Genomic DNA, 12,863 nt, shown 5'->3' on the forward strand with positions numbered 1-12,863 from the left:
GCCGAGCTGCCACTCTGAAATCTCCTTGTAACTGATCAGTTTGATTACCTGTCAATCAAAACTAGACTGCTAACGTATTGGCCCTGGGAGCAAGAGATGGGGATTTTATTGTCTTCCATCACAGAGCATGGCATGCCAAACCTTTTCTGCACTTGATAGGTGAAGAAATCTGTCTATCAATTCCTCTAGCGATTCCTATTGGTCTCTGCAACAAGAGGAGTCCCGCCCCTGTGTCCTGCCACTCAACGTCTTTTTCAACGCAATAGATGGGAAGTCTTGTCCATTAACTATCCTCGGATGTCTATTGGTTAATCGTTTAATAGGCGTGGCTTATATCCCCGCCTCCACTCCCTCCTTCCCCTCTCGGATCTGCAGTTCATTCCATCTCCGGCTGCCGGTGGGTGCGAATACGGTCCGATTGTCAGCCCTGAGCTCCGATTGGAGGATGTGGCTCGGTAGGCGGGCTCTGAGTGTACCTTCTCGGGGCGGGAATGGCCAGCGGAGCGAGAGGGCGGGGAGGAGGGCGGAGTCGCCTGTCAGTCAGTCTGTCCGTCCGTCTGGTCCGGGCAGCCGGCGGGGGCGGTTTCATGGCAGCTGCGGTGCCCGGCGCCCCCGCCCCTCTTCATGTGGTGACTGGGGGAGAGAAGGCCGGGCCCGCGGGGTTCGGTCCCCCGCCCCCCTGAGGAGGAGGCTGGGGAGCCACTATGGCAGCGCCGCACAGGTAGGAGGAGCAGCCGGGGGCTTCCCCCCAGCCCGGGGGCGGCTGGTTCCCAGTGCCCTTCCCCCATCCAGACACCCTGATCCCTGTGTGTGCGGGGCCCCACACACCCCGGCGGGGTGCCTGCTACCCCGCCCCCCGCTCCAGCCACCCTCCCCCCTCAGTCCCCGTCAGAAAGATGGAGGGGGATGTCTGCTCCCAGACTCCACCTGCCACCCCCAGCCAAGACAGGCCCCCTCCCAACCAGCAGGCCCTGTTCCTTCGCCCAGCCCCCACTGGGACAGGAGTGATTCACCCTGACCCCCAAACCAAGCTCCTCCTGCTTTGGGTTCGCCCTCCTCTCCTAGCTAGGTGAGTGGCATCTGTAACCCCCTCCCATAACATGCCCTCCCCTCTAGGGAGTGTCTGGTCACTTGCCCAGAGACATGTTCCCTAGTGCCCTCCTTTTCCCCCACCCTCCAGGAGGATTTCAGACATGCCCTATTTCCCCAGGCATAGTGTTACCCCCATCCCAAGAGGTGGTGGTGAGGAATCTGCCCACAGCCCTCATATCCCTGTGAGATGGGCATAAGGAAGGCAGAGTGCCAGATCCCCTCTGTTTGCAGGGAAAAGATGGTAGGAGCTGGCACATCTGCCTTCAGCACACACTGGCACATCACCAGCTCCTGGCCACTGAAGCTGTGTCTCTGTGATATGAGCTTTTCATTTGTCTCTGTGTCCCAATCCAAGAAGCTACCATCTTCTGGGTTAAAAACATGTAAATCTAGGTCAGGTTGACTTGGTGTGTTTTAGAAGGAGCCCTCCTCTTGCATCCTTTTCTGAAATGGTATCTGCTGCTGAAACTGAGATATTCATTTCCCAGTTCTAGCTCTTGGGCGGGCCTTGCTCCTTTTTTGGGCTGCTAGGCCAGTATCCAAAATCCTTTAGTTGATGGCTTTGCCGAGCCCAGCACAGACATGAGGAGCTGTCTCAAGGTCTAACTCAGTAGTTCTCAACCAACGGTCTAGGGTTCCCTAGGGTGCCTTGAGCAGATTTCAAGGGGGCCTCTAAGCAGGGCCAGCATTGGACTCGCTGGAACTGAGGACAGAACACTGAAGCCTGAGCAACGTGGCTTCGTGGGAACCCCTGAGGCATAGGGCCCCAGGCAGTTGTCCTGCTTGCAACCCCCTGATGCCAGCCCTGGCTTTTATATGCAGAAAACCAGTTATTGTGGCACAAGGCGCCATGAAGTTTTTATATTATGTCAGGGGTGGGGGCTCAGAAAGAAAAAGATTGAGAACCTCTGGTCTAACTGGATACCATTTGGCAGGTGTAATGGCGGCATCCACTGAATTGTTCTATAGCTGAAGGTTTGTTATTGTGCCCATTGTGTTCATTTTTAGTGGGATTTAGTAACCGGGGTAGAAACCTTGGACACAGCTTGACCCTCTCGATATAACTTTAAAAAAAATACACTGCCAACTGACCACCTTTGAATGAAAGGTTGCCAAAATGCTGTTAAATGCTCCACTCTCTGGGTTTAAAATTTGTCTATTCAGTATACCCAAAATTGGCTAAATTATTAAGAGAAAGATATCTGCTGTGACTGGTTCGCTTGTAGAGTATTTCTGAAAGAAAATGCCTCAAAATGGCCCAGATGTTTGTTAGCTGCTTGGTAGGTTGCTTGCAGGAAATGAAAATTAGGTTGATTTTGGTGTCCATGGGACTTCCTGTAGTCAGTCCTGGATCAATGCAAAGAAAGCACTGCTAGTCTGAAATCTTGCATATCACCAGACTAGGTACCAATGGAAAACTTCTCAAGGATATAAAACATTTGTTGTTAGCCTTAGTTGCAACTTATTGGGACCTTTTAAAAAAATCAAATTATTTTGATCACCGTCCTGTGTTGTCATTCTCCACTTGACTTTAGGGTGCATTTGCACTTAGAAAGCTGGTACCCATTTTTAGCAGTGACACAAGCATTCGGATAAATGGAGCTTTAAGCAGTTTCATCAGTCTTTCGTAAAAGCTCACTCTGAACTTTGACTATGGCATTGGACGTTCACCTCCATCAGTGCTAACAGTGTTGAGAGCCCTAGCATAGACAACCCTCCACTGCCAGCATGGCTTTGAAAACTATTGCTCAGACTTGTTGTGGGCAGATCCCATGAACAGTGCATAAAATGATGTTGGCAGCTGGCAGGCTATTTACACTAAGAGCTCGTCTACACAAACAATTTGTTTGTGGTAAAATGGGCTATGAATCTGGCCCATGCTAGCCTGCCACAGTCTGTCAGTGTTGGAGTGGTTAGAGTGCTTTAGGCCAATAGCTTACCATTTCAGTTTGCTGCAAACTAATTGTTCTTGTAGACAAGGCCTAAGGTATCTTTTCCATAGTGTAGTCACCTCCAGCAAGCTTAGCTGATGTAGTAAAACTGCCAGAGGCTAGCCTACATTAATTCATACACAGTTGCAAAAAAAATGAGTACTAACTTCCGTAAAATAAATGGGGCCGTAACAGTTAGAAACTGGTGCCATTTACCATTTGAAAGTAGCTTGGTGTATCAGCCTTCAAGTAGTGTAACAGTGAACCGCTGACATTGGAGATTGAGATGTCAGCTGCTGAAATCATGTCAAAATTGAAGTGGAAAGAAAAGAGAATTTGAATGATGTGACTTTTTGGTCAACTGATATCAAGGTTTCCAGGCTCAGTTAATACTTCCAGATATCCTTCCTGGACTACTGAGCAGAAGAGGGAAACTTTTGATCCAGGGCTGTGGAGTTTCTCTTCACTATGCTTTATTTTTTTCACATTAATATACTTCTTGATACTTAGAGTATAACAGCCAAGATATGAAGTCACATCAATCTAGTACATGATGTACATACTGTTGACAAAGTCCTTGCCAGTTGTAAATTATAAATGGACCTGGTTTTGCAGTTGGCGTCTCCATTGGGAAAAACAACTTTATATTTGAAATAAAATTATTTTTCTGCATAGTAGTTGAATCTTGTTTATCCATTTGTGAATTCCTCTGATGGCAACATTTTTGTTTTAGAAAACTTCAGAAAAGTGTGCTGAAAATTTCATGCATCAAAAAAAGTCCCCAACCCTCCAGAAAAACCCAATAACATTTAAGTTTTGGATTTTCAAAGGAGGCTAAAGAAACTTAGTGTCCAGTTCCCACTGACCAGGATTCAGTTGCCTAAAATCCTGAAGTGCCTCTGAACATTTGTCTACAAAAGTTTAATTTGGGAGTGGGTGGGGAAATAACCAGTGCTCGCCAATACTTTTATTACCATCCAAAAGAAAAGCCACAAGTTAGGGTGAAACCCAGTTTCTCTGTTGGATAGCCAACTTCAAACAATCCTAGAGCATTGAACTTGCTCTGGCTTATAGGCATGAATTTTACCATCTACTCTTCTCTGCTGTCCACATTAGAGTGCAAGATGCTTTGAAATTATAGGGCCCTAGTGGCTTGCTATGGTTCTTAGAAGAGAAGATGTGACATGTGCATGTGTGTGCATCATGCAAGATCCAGAACTATTAGGGAATCTAATTTCAGACCTAACAGTCTTGACACTGGCCCTTTAAAGCATTATTTACTTTCACATTTAGTAATAAAGTAATCAAGTCCTGGGTTGCCTGTGACATTGATCTCAGTGGATCTTTATAGGTGTGCTTAGGAGTAATAGATTCTTTGTTAGCTGTTTGGTAGGCTGAGAACTAAGGCTTCCTTATAACCTTGCGGTTTTTCTGAAGCATACTAGCAACATTACATCATTCTGTGTTATAAAATGTATATTTAAAGGTGTTCTTTCTAAACTGACCTATATGTGGAGTCCTGATGTATTGGCTCTGGCAACACTTATAATTTGTCATGCCAGGAAACTTATTGAAATGGGATTGCCTATACTTGTGAGATGCTCAGTGCAATGACAGGTTTCAGAGTAGCAGCCGTGTTAGTCTGTATCCGCAAAAAGAACAGGAGTACTTGCGGCACCTTAGAGAATAACAGATTTATTTCAGCATGACCTTTCGTGAGCTACAGCTCACTTCTTCGAATGCATAGAATGGAACACACAAACAGGAGATATTTATACATACAGCGAACATGAAAAGGTGGAAGTATGCATACCAAACAGGAAGAGCCTAATCAACTGAGATGAGGAGAACTTAACATAGGGAAATAGATTCAATTCCCAGTGAGACTGGCAATGGTTGGGTCATTACACTAATTGAATCTATTTCCCTATGTTAAGTTCTCCTCACACCTTCTATGGGTCATCTTAATTATCACTTCAAAAGGTTTTTTTTCTCCTGCTGATGATGGCTCATCTCAGTTGATTAGACTCTTCCTGTTTGGTATGCATACTTCCACCGTTTCATGTTCTCTGTATGTATAAATATCTCCTGTCTGTGTGTTCCATTCTATGCATCCGAAGAAGTGAGCTATAGCTCACGAAAGCTCATGCTGAAATAAATTTGTTAGTCTCTAAGGTGCCGCAAGTACTCCTGTTCGTTTTTTTGCTTAGCACAATGAAATCTTTGCTTACATACAAAGACTGACAATCTGTGTTGAAAATGAATTGTGCAGAATGAAATTGGGAGGAAAAGACTTTGGAATCAGAGTATTAGGTGGTAGACTGTTCATTGGCTATTTAGGTGGTTGTCTTAAAGGACAATTTTTACAGCACCGATTAAATATAGCTTCACCACATGCTGCTTATACCAATGCATCTTGCTGCTGCCCTGAAGAGAAAACCTTTGGGCTTTAGAGTTCAAGACCTGTTCACTCAGTCCTCTAAGACCTCCTACAACTTTGGGGGTTTGGAGGTATTGAGAGCAATTTTATTAATAGGGATTATGCCATCAGAGTAGCTGTCCTAGCTATATAATTCTAGTGTGCCTGTACTGTGGTATTAGCACCTTGCAAGGCTAGTGTGGTAAGGCTTTGAATGATAACACTGATGGTGTGTTCTGACTTTATTTTTTTTTCCCCCTCCATACTTTTTGGCATGTTGTTACTCAGAACTGCCACTGAAGTGAAGATGATTCTTGTACCGTAGAGTTCACTGAGTTTTTGCCTGGAAAGTTTAACATATTACTAGAGCTGCTTCTGTGTCTGACATCAGCATTGTTGCATGAGCAGTTCAACACTGGATACAGTCTCGGTTAAATCAAAAACAAGAAAACTCAGACCTAGGGCTGCCATCATATTCCCTCCGCAGAAATATAGATTTTAATATAGCATTTAAGATTGCCCATTATTTAGATATTGTTTTGAGGCTCATTACAAAGTGAAATGACTCTAGTGAATGACAAACATGAATTGTCTTTCCCCTGGGTCAGAAACCAGATTTACTCTGCCAAATGAGAATGTCACGAGTCCTCAAACCACCTGTCTGAATCCCATGGCACTTTTAAGACTCCCACCACCCTCAAGCATCCCACATTGTAAGGCCTGGCTGGAGTAGCATGTAGCTTCCTTATTGAGCCAGCCAACAAATGAACATTAGAATATTAGGGTTGGAAGAGACCTCAGGAGGTCATCTAGTCAAATTCAAAGCAGGACCAACACCAACTAAATCATCCCAGCCAGGGCTTTGTCAAGCTGGGCCTTAAAAAACCTCTATGGGTGGGATTCCACCATCTCTCTAGGTAACCCATTCCAGTGCTTCATCACCCTCCTAGTGAAATAATGTTTCCTAATATCCAACCTACACCTCCCCCACTGCAACTTGAGACCGTTGCTTCTTGTTTTGTCAATCTGCTGCCACTGAGAACAGCCTAGTTTCATCATCTTTGGAACCCCCCTTCAGGTAGTTGAAGGCTGCTATCAAATCCTCCCTCACTCTTCTCTTCTGCAGACTAAATAACCCCAGTTCCCTCAGCCTCTCCTCGTAAGTCATGTGCCCTAGCCCCCTAATCATTTTTGTAGCCCTCCACTGGACTCTCTCCAATTTGTCCACATCCTTTCTGTAGTGATGGTACCAAAACTGGACGCAGTACTCCAGGTGTGGCTTCACCAGTGCTGAATAGAGGGGAATAATCACTTCCCTCGATCTGCTAGCCGTGCTCCTACTAATACAACCCAATATACTGTTGGCGTTTCTTGGCAACAAGGGCATACTGCTGACTCATATCCAGCTTGTCCACTGTAATCCCCCAGGTCCTTTTCTGCTGCTTAACCAGTCGGTCCCCAGCATGTAGCGGTACATGGGATTCTTCCTTCCTAAGTGCAGGACTCTGCAGTTGTCCTTGTTGAACCTCATCAGATTTCTTGTGGCCCAATCTTTCAAGTTATCTAGATCCTATCCCTACCCTCTAGTGCATCTACCAGTTGAACAAAACTGGCCCTGGGCACTCTGCTTGATACTGGCTGCCATTGAGCCTGACATTGAGCCATTGATCACTACCTGTTGAGCCCGACAATCTAGCCAGCTTTCTATCTGCCTTATAGTCCATTCATCCAATCCATACTTCTTTAACTTGCTGGCAAAAATACCATGGGAGATGGTATCAAAAGCTTTGCTAAAGTCAAGATATATCACATCCACCACCTCCCCATTTCCACAGAGCCAGTTATCTCATGATAGAAGGCAATCAGAAACATTAGTTTCTCTGCAACTGATTTGTTTTTTGCAAAACTATGCTGGTAGGATAGTGAGGGTGAGCTTAATCACTCCTACCTCTGTATACATAACAGGCCCTGCTCTCCCCCATAGGATGTAGGGGGGGGACCAATAATAGGGGCTCATTAATGTCCTGCTGGTAGCTGGAGTGACCTGTCTCTACAGGTTAGCCCCCTGAATTTTTTTTAAGTGAATTTACTACCACAGATTAAAAATGTCTTTGAGGCTAAAGTCCTCTGTCTGTCCCCAGGACAATAAAAGGGCAATCTTTCCCACATGCTGCCTGCAGCAATGTACTTCACCTCTGCCTTGGAGGTAGCGCTGGGTGTTCAATTTGTCTGTCTATTCAGCCCTAGCCTCTCTGAGACTGTCTACAAACCTGTTACATAGCATCAAATGTGATAGTAGCTTCATACAACACAGGACTGCTGAAAACTATACAGACCCCCGGCTCATTTCATATAATCCCCAAAACAGCCTTCAGATGGCTGTTACTTTTGGTTACTATGGTCAGAAATGGATTTGAACCAGCAACCTAGAGGAGCCTACATCTTGGATGATGTAGAGCGGCTAAATTAAGACACTGTAAACTTCAGAGCTAGGAAGAACAAAGTTTTTTATTTTGAGCACTTATGGCAATGTTAAATATCTGGATTGGACAGTCATACTAAAATGAAGGGTTTATTATATTAAATATATTCTTATCCTTCTCTTTGCCTGAACATGTGATAATTCAACCAGGAACTAAATTAACTTCTGGAATTGTGGGTGACAGCTGCTAATGGTTAACTGTACTGGTATGAATAAACCAGTAGCCGTTTAATCTTTGCATATCCCACGCTATAGAGTTCTGATGTCCTTGCCTGTCCCATGGTGGAAAATTTGAGGGAAATTTTTTTGTGTGCATAAGGTCATGTCATTACTGTAGAACTCAAGGCATTGCAATGAATTTTAAGCATGTTATCAGAAGGCTATCGGTCTCTGTGTATGTGTGTGTTTCTGCTGGTGATGTTAATAAGAGAAAGGAGGATGTGTGTTTAAAATTAAAATTAAGATTCCAGTATAGGCAATACTTGCTTCTGAAAACATATGTTTTTGTTCCCGAGAGATTTAAAAATAAGATCTATTCAAAACAATTTAAGGAAGATTTTATAGGCTGGCTGAATCTATGCAAATTTACTTCAAGACTATTATTTCTTAGGCATCACAGAATAGTTCAACAGAATCATAGACAGTAGAGAAGTGATCTTTTCACTGTAAATGATACTGAAGACTTCACAGAGATCTCCGTGAAGTCTTCAGTATGGCTCTTCTGCTTTATTTTTGAGCATAGAATTTAATAATTTACAGAAAATCGTAACTGTGCAATGGAGCAAGAGTAGTAGTGTCAGTTGTCCTGGACCAGTCTGAAGCAGATCATGGAGTTGGAAGCAGAATTGCTCAACCTTAATCTAGGTCTTGGTGTTTTTCCTTTTTTAAAAAAAAAAAAATTACTAGCCAGTTCCTTATAATGCAGCCACTTCTGTTAACAATTTAATTCCCATCTTTCCTCGAGGGCCAAGTAGCTATGCCCTTTAGACTTGAAATGTTTTGGTTAAACTTTGCTGAACTTCAGAACTATTAACCTAACGGTATGGTAACACTATACTCCAAACTGAAATAACGTAAGTTGTTATGAGGTGGTGTCTTATTTATCCACTCTTTCTGTCTGGCTGTTCCAGGTTTTTAGTGTGTTTAGTGTGCCCACATTCCAGCGCCGGCTCTAGGATTTTTGCTACCCCAAGTAAAAAAGAAAAAATTTAGGCCACCCCCCTTTTTTTCATGCCCCTCGACCCCGCCCCAGCTTCACCCCTTCCGAACCCCTTCCCCAAATCCCCAGCCCCGCCTCCTCCCCCAGGTGTGCCTCATTTCCCCTCCCATTGCTTTCTGGGGCCCCCCACGACCTCCCACCCTAGCTCACCCAGGTGCGCCGCTGCTTCGCTTCTCCCCACTCCCTCAGGTGAGGGAGGACAGAGAAGTGGAGTGACGGCACGTTCAGGGGAGCAGTCAGAGCAGAGGTGAGCTAGGGTGGGGGGCACGCAGGAAGTAACGAGAGGTAAAGGAACCATTCCCCACTCCAGCTCACCTCCGCTCCACCACCGCCACCTCCCCCAAGCGCCCCGCTGCTTGGCTTCTCCTCCCTCCCAGACTTGCTGTGTACAAAACAGCTGTTTCGTGCGCAGCAAGCCTGGGAGGAAGGGGGAGAAGCGGAGCGGCAGTGGCATGCTATGGGGAGCAGGTGGAGGCAGAGCAGAGGCGAGCTGGGGCCACAGCAGGGGCACTTTTTCCCCATGCCCCGGAGTCGGCACCTATGATGGCCGGTGCCAGAATGCCGCCCCTAGAAATGTGCCACCCCAAGCACCTGCTTGTTTTGCTGTTGCCTGGAGCCGGCCCTGCCACTTTCCTTCTGATGAAGTGTAGGAAACTATATAAAATGCTGCTCCCTGACTAGGATAGACAGTTTCTGACCATTTAAAATTATAGCACAACTTAATCCTTCTTGAAGGAAACCAAAGCAAGCATCTTTAACAATTGGCATTCCCTTATTCCTATTCTGATGGCATCTGGTTTGCGTGGAGATTGAATTAAACCTGATGCATGTAAATAAGGCGTATTAATTATTAACAATGCCTTGTCTTCCAAAACCCCTGTTTCTCAGGATGGTTTGGTTGTTTCTCCTCTCAGCTCAGAGCTGTTTATAACATTTCTGTTACTGTTCTGTCCTCTGGTAGTTACTGCAGGTTGCCCTTACTAGCAATAGGCACCATCTTGTGCTAGGAATCAAATTAGGGTCCTGCAAGCTCAGTGCCATTCCCAATGTAGCACTGTAGCTTTTGAAATGTCATGATTGATTTGGTTTTCAGGTTGGCTTTGTCATGTGTTCCTGTTTGTTTATGACCTTAGCCTATTCTGTAAGGCTGAAGGTGAAGCCTTTTCAGCCACACCTTTTGAGCAGTGCAGGTATCTGCTTATACCTGTCTTCTCAAAGGGTTGTTACCTGTAACAAAACATACTTTATTAATGTTATAAACAATTAGCTAATGAGTCCTGTCCTCTGATTTATAACCAGCTACATACTGTGCTAGAATCTGTCACCTAATCATACTCCTTGCATAATGCCCATTTTTGTAACAATGAATTGTGTAGTGATCATGATTATTCAGAGTTCATATAGAAACATGAAAGAGGTGTTTGTGTTCAGTTGATTACAAACATGAGTGGGTACAATTATGAAGAGTTTTTGGTATCATGTATAATTTCCATTGTTATTAGGAGCTGTTAAACCAGATTTGCTCCTTGAGCTCCTCCTCCCCGAAAGAAGACTGAGAAATGTACAATGGCAGAGGCATTTTTGCATAGTGACAGGGAAGAGATGATCAAATGCTTCACACCCAGCAAGCGTGTTTGCAGTGAAACCTTTTTAGATCTAAGAATGAGAAGCAGGATTTTGGCACTGATTGCTACAGTGTACCTTGTAAGTGCCTCTTCCTTGCATCCAAACCTGCACATAGCTGCCAGTTGCCTGTTGTAACAGGGATGCTCAGAAGAGCTGGATGTGAAACAATGCTCAAGTAACCCAAGAAGCATAAGGGATCACTTTTATTAATAGGCACTAGAAAATGTTCCCTTTTAAAAGTGTCTGGGTCTGTTAAAACAGGCAGAGCTGCTGCATTGTTCATGGTGGTAAAATTAACTTTGCGTGTTTCAGACATGGTGCTTCCAGTCTGTGGATAATAGTTGTCATTTTACCGTAATGCCCTGGTGTCAGCAAATAAATCTCAGCCGCATTTATAAGAACATGTCATACTCTTCCTGTATTAAGGGAAAGGGGGGGAAATTGAAGCACGTTACATGTTTGCAGCTGACAAATAGCTATAAAATTAGTAGGAATCAACATAATCATTTATCGCTGATTAATCAGCCCTATTATCATAACTAGGGCAAGGCATGATGGATTTCTAGAGGACTACACATTACTGGACAGAGGTTGATACAAAAGATGGAGACACCAGTTAGGTCCAGAACCAGTGCCTTACCGAGAAGCTCCGCTCCACCACTTCCAGCTACTGGAGGGGATGAGGGGAGGTCCTTCCAAGGACTCTTTTTTTTTTTTTTTTTTAATTTAATTATTTTATATACGTCTTTATTTTTCATTGCCCTTAGCTGATAGATATACCACATTTTGAAGCCTGTTGCTTTCTGCGCTCTACACAGATCCCAAGCTACTGGAAGGGATGAGCTCTTTCTTTTCCCTTCCACCCACATTCCAAAGGCTCCTAAATACTAAGGAGGGATCTCCTGTTCTATCCTTCCTCTAGCCTCGGTGGTGGTGGTGGTTTCTTTAGGAGGGGGGGAAGAGGGGGAACGACGACAAGGGGAATGGTTGTCCCTCACAAATAGTATCACTGCTTGCAGCTACAACAGCCTACATTTTAATTTGATATTATTGTCAGTTTCCTGGCTGCCTAGAACAACCAGGGTGAAACTAGTATGAGTCTTGTTGATTTCACTTTGCTGCTTGTTTGGAAAGCAATGGGCAGGGAGAGATGTACCAGATGTCTGCCTATAGTCTCAGGGAAACAGCCCTGTATGGCTCCACTTTTGGAAGGTTCTCTGCAATAAATGCAAGCTAAAAGCCTTGTGACCTGATTTTCAGAAGCACTGAGCACCTGCAGCTTTCACTCAACTCAGTGGGAGCTGTGGCTGCACAGCACCGGTGCAAATCAGACTGATGTGTGTGGGGTTTTTTTCTTTAAATGAGTGTTTGTGCTCAGCAGAAATTGATGCTTAAGTCCCCTTTGCCCACCAGGGTCTGCCACTGATTTAGATACATCTCAGTGCTACAGACCTGATGCTTCAGTGTAATATATGAGCCTCCTTGGCCTTGTTTCAGTGTTTTATCCCCAGTATGAGAACAATATATTTAGCTCCTTTTGTTGCCTTCTGTACTCCTAAGCAGTATTATGAACCTGCTGTACTTACAGAAACTTTTCAATATTGTGAAGTCTTTCTTTCCTGAGGTATCCATATACTCTATTGGTCTTCTCAAGTTGAGCTCAGTATGCCAGACTCTTCATCCTATTTGGTAGGGTGACCATATTTTCCCAAAGAGAAAACAGGACACCCCAGAGGCCAGCCTGAAGCCCCCTTCCCTTCCCCATGCTTCCCTGTGCAGGACCAGCCTGAAGCCCTCTCTCCCCCTGTGCCAGGAGCTGGCCCAAGACTCCCCCGTGCGGGACTGGCCTAGCGTAAGCTGCTCTCTTGAGCCCTCCCTCCTGCAAGGGGCTGGTGGTGTCACTCCTCCCGCACCCCACCCCAGGGGTTGCACCCCACTTTTTTGGCAAAACTGATGATCAGATGGCAAGAGCAAACAAGATAAATGCCCAATTTTGCCAAAAACGTTGGGACAGCCGGGATGAGGTTTAAAAAATGTACTGTCCTGGCCAAAATGGGATGTATGGTCACCCTACTAATTGGGTAGAGGTAGCCA

The 12,863-nt window shown here is 44.9% G+C and overlaps 1 protein-coding gene across 8 annotated transcripts in view; it reads left to right on the top strand.

The window, feature by feature from the left end:
* The first annotated feature begins 369 nt into the window (after positions 1-369).
* The window catches only part of EVI5L (ecotropic viral integration site 5 like), a 97,974-nt gene continuing 85,480 nt past the window's right edge, over positions 370-12,863 (top strand). For 7 of the 8 annotated variants that reach the window (XM_030545349.1, XM_030545341.1, XM_030545345.1 and 4 more), the window contains exon 1: positions 562-721. The gene's annotated coding sequence lies outside the window, so the exon portion shown is untranslated. Of the gene's footprint in view, positions 456-561; positions 722-12,863 lie in introns of those variants that run through there. The other variant, XM_030545342.1, reaches the window with a different exon arrangement.

This window comes from Gopherus evgoodei, unplaced genomic scaffold, assembly GCF_007399415.2.
Source record: "Gopherus evgoodei ecotype Sinaloan lineage unplaced genomic scaffold, rGopEvg1_v1.p scaffold_37_arrow_ctg1, whole genome shotgun sequence".
NCBI lineage: Eukaryota > Metazoa > Chordata > Testudines > Testudinidae > Gopherus > Gopherus evgoodei.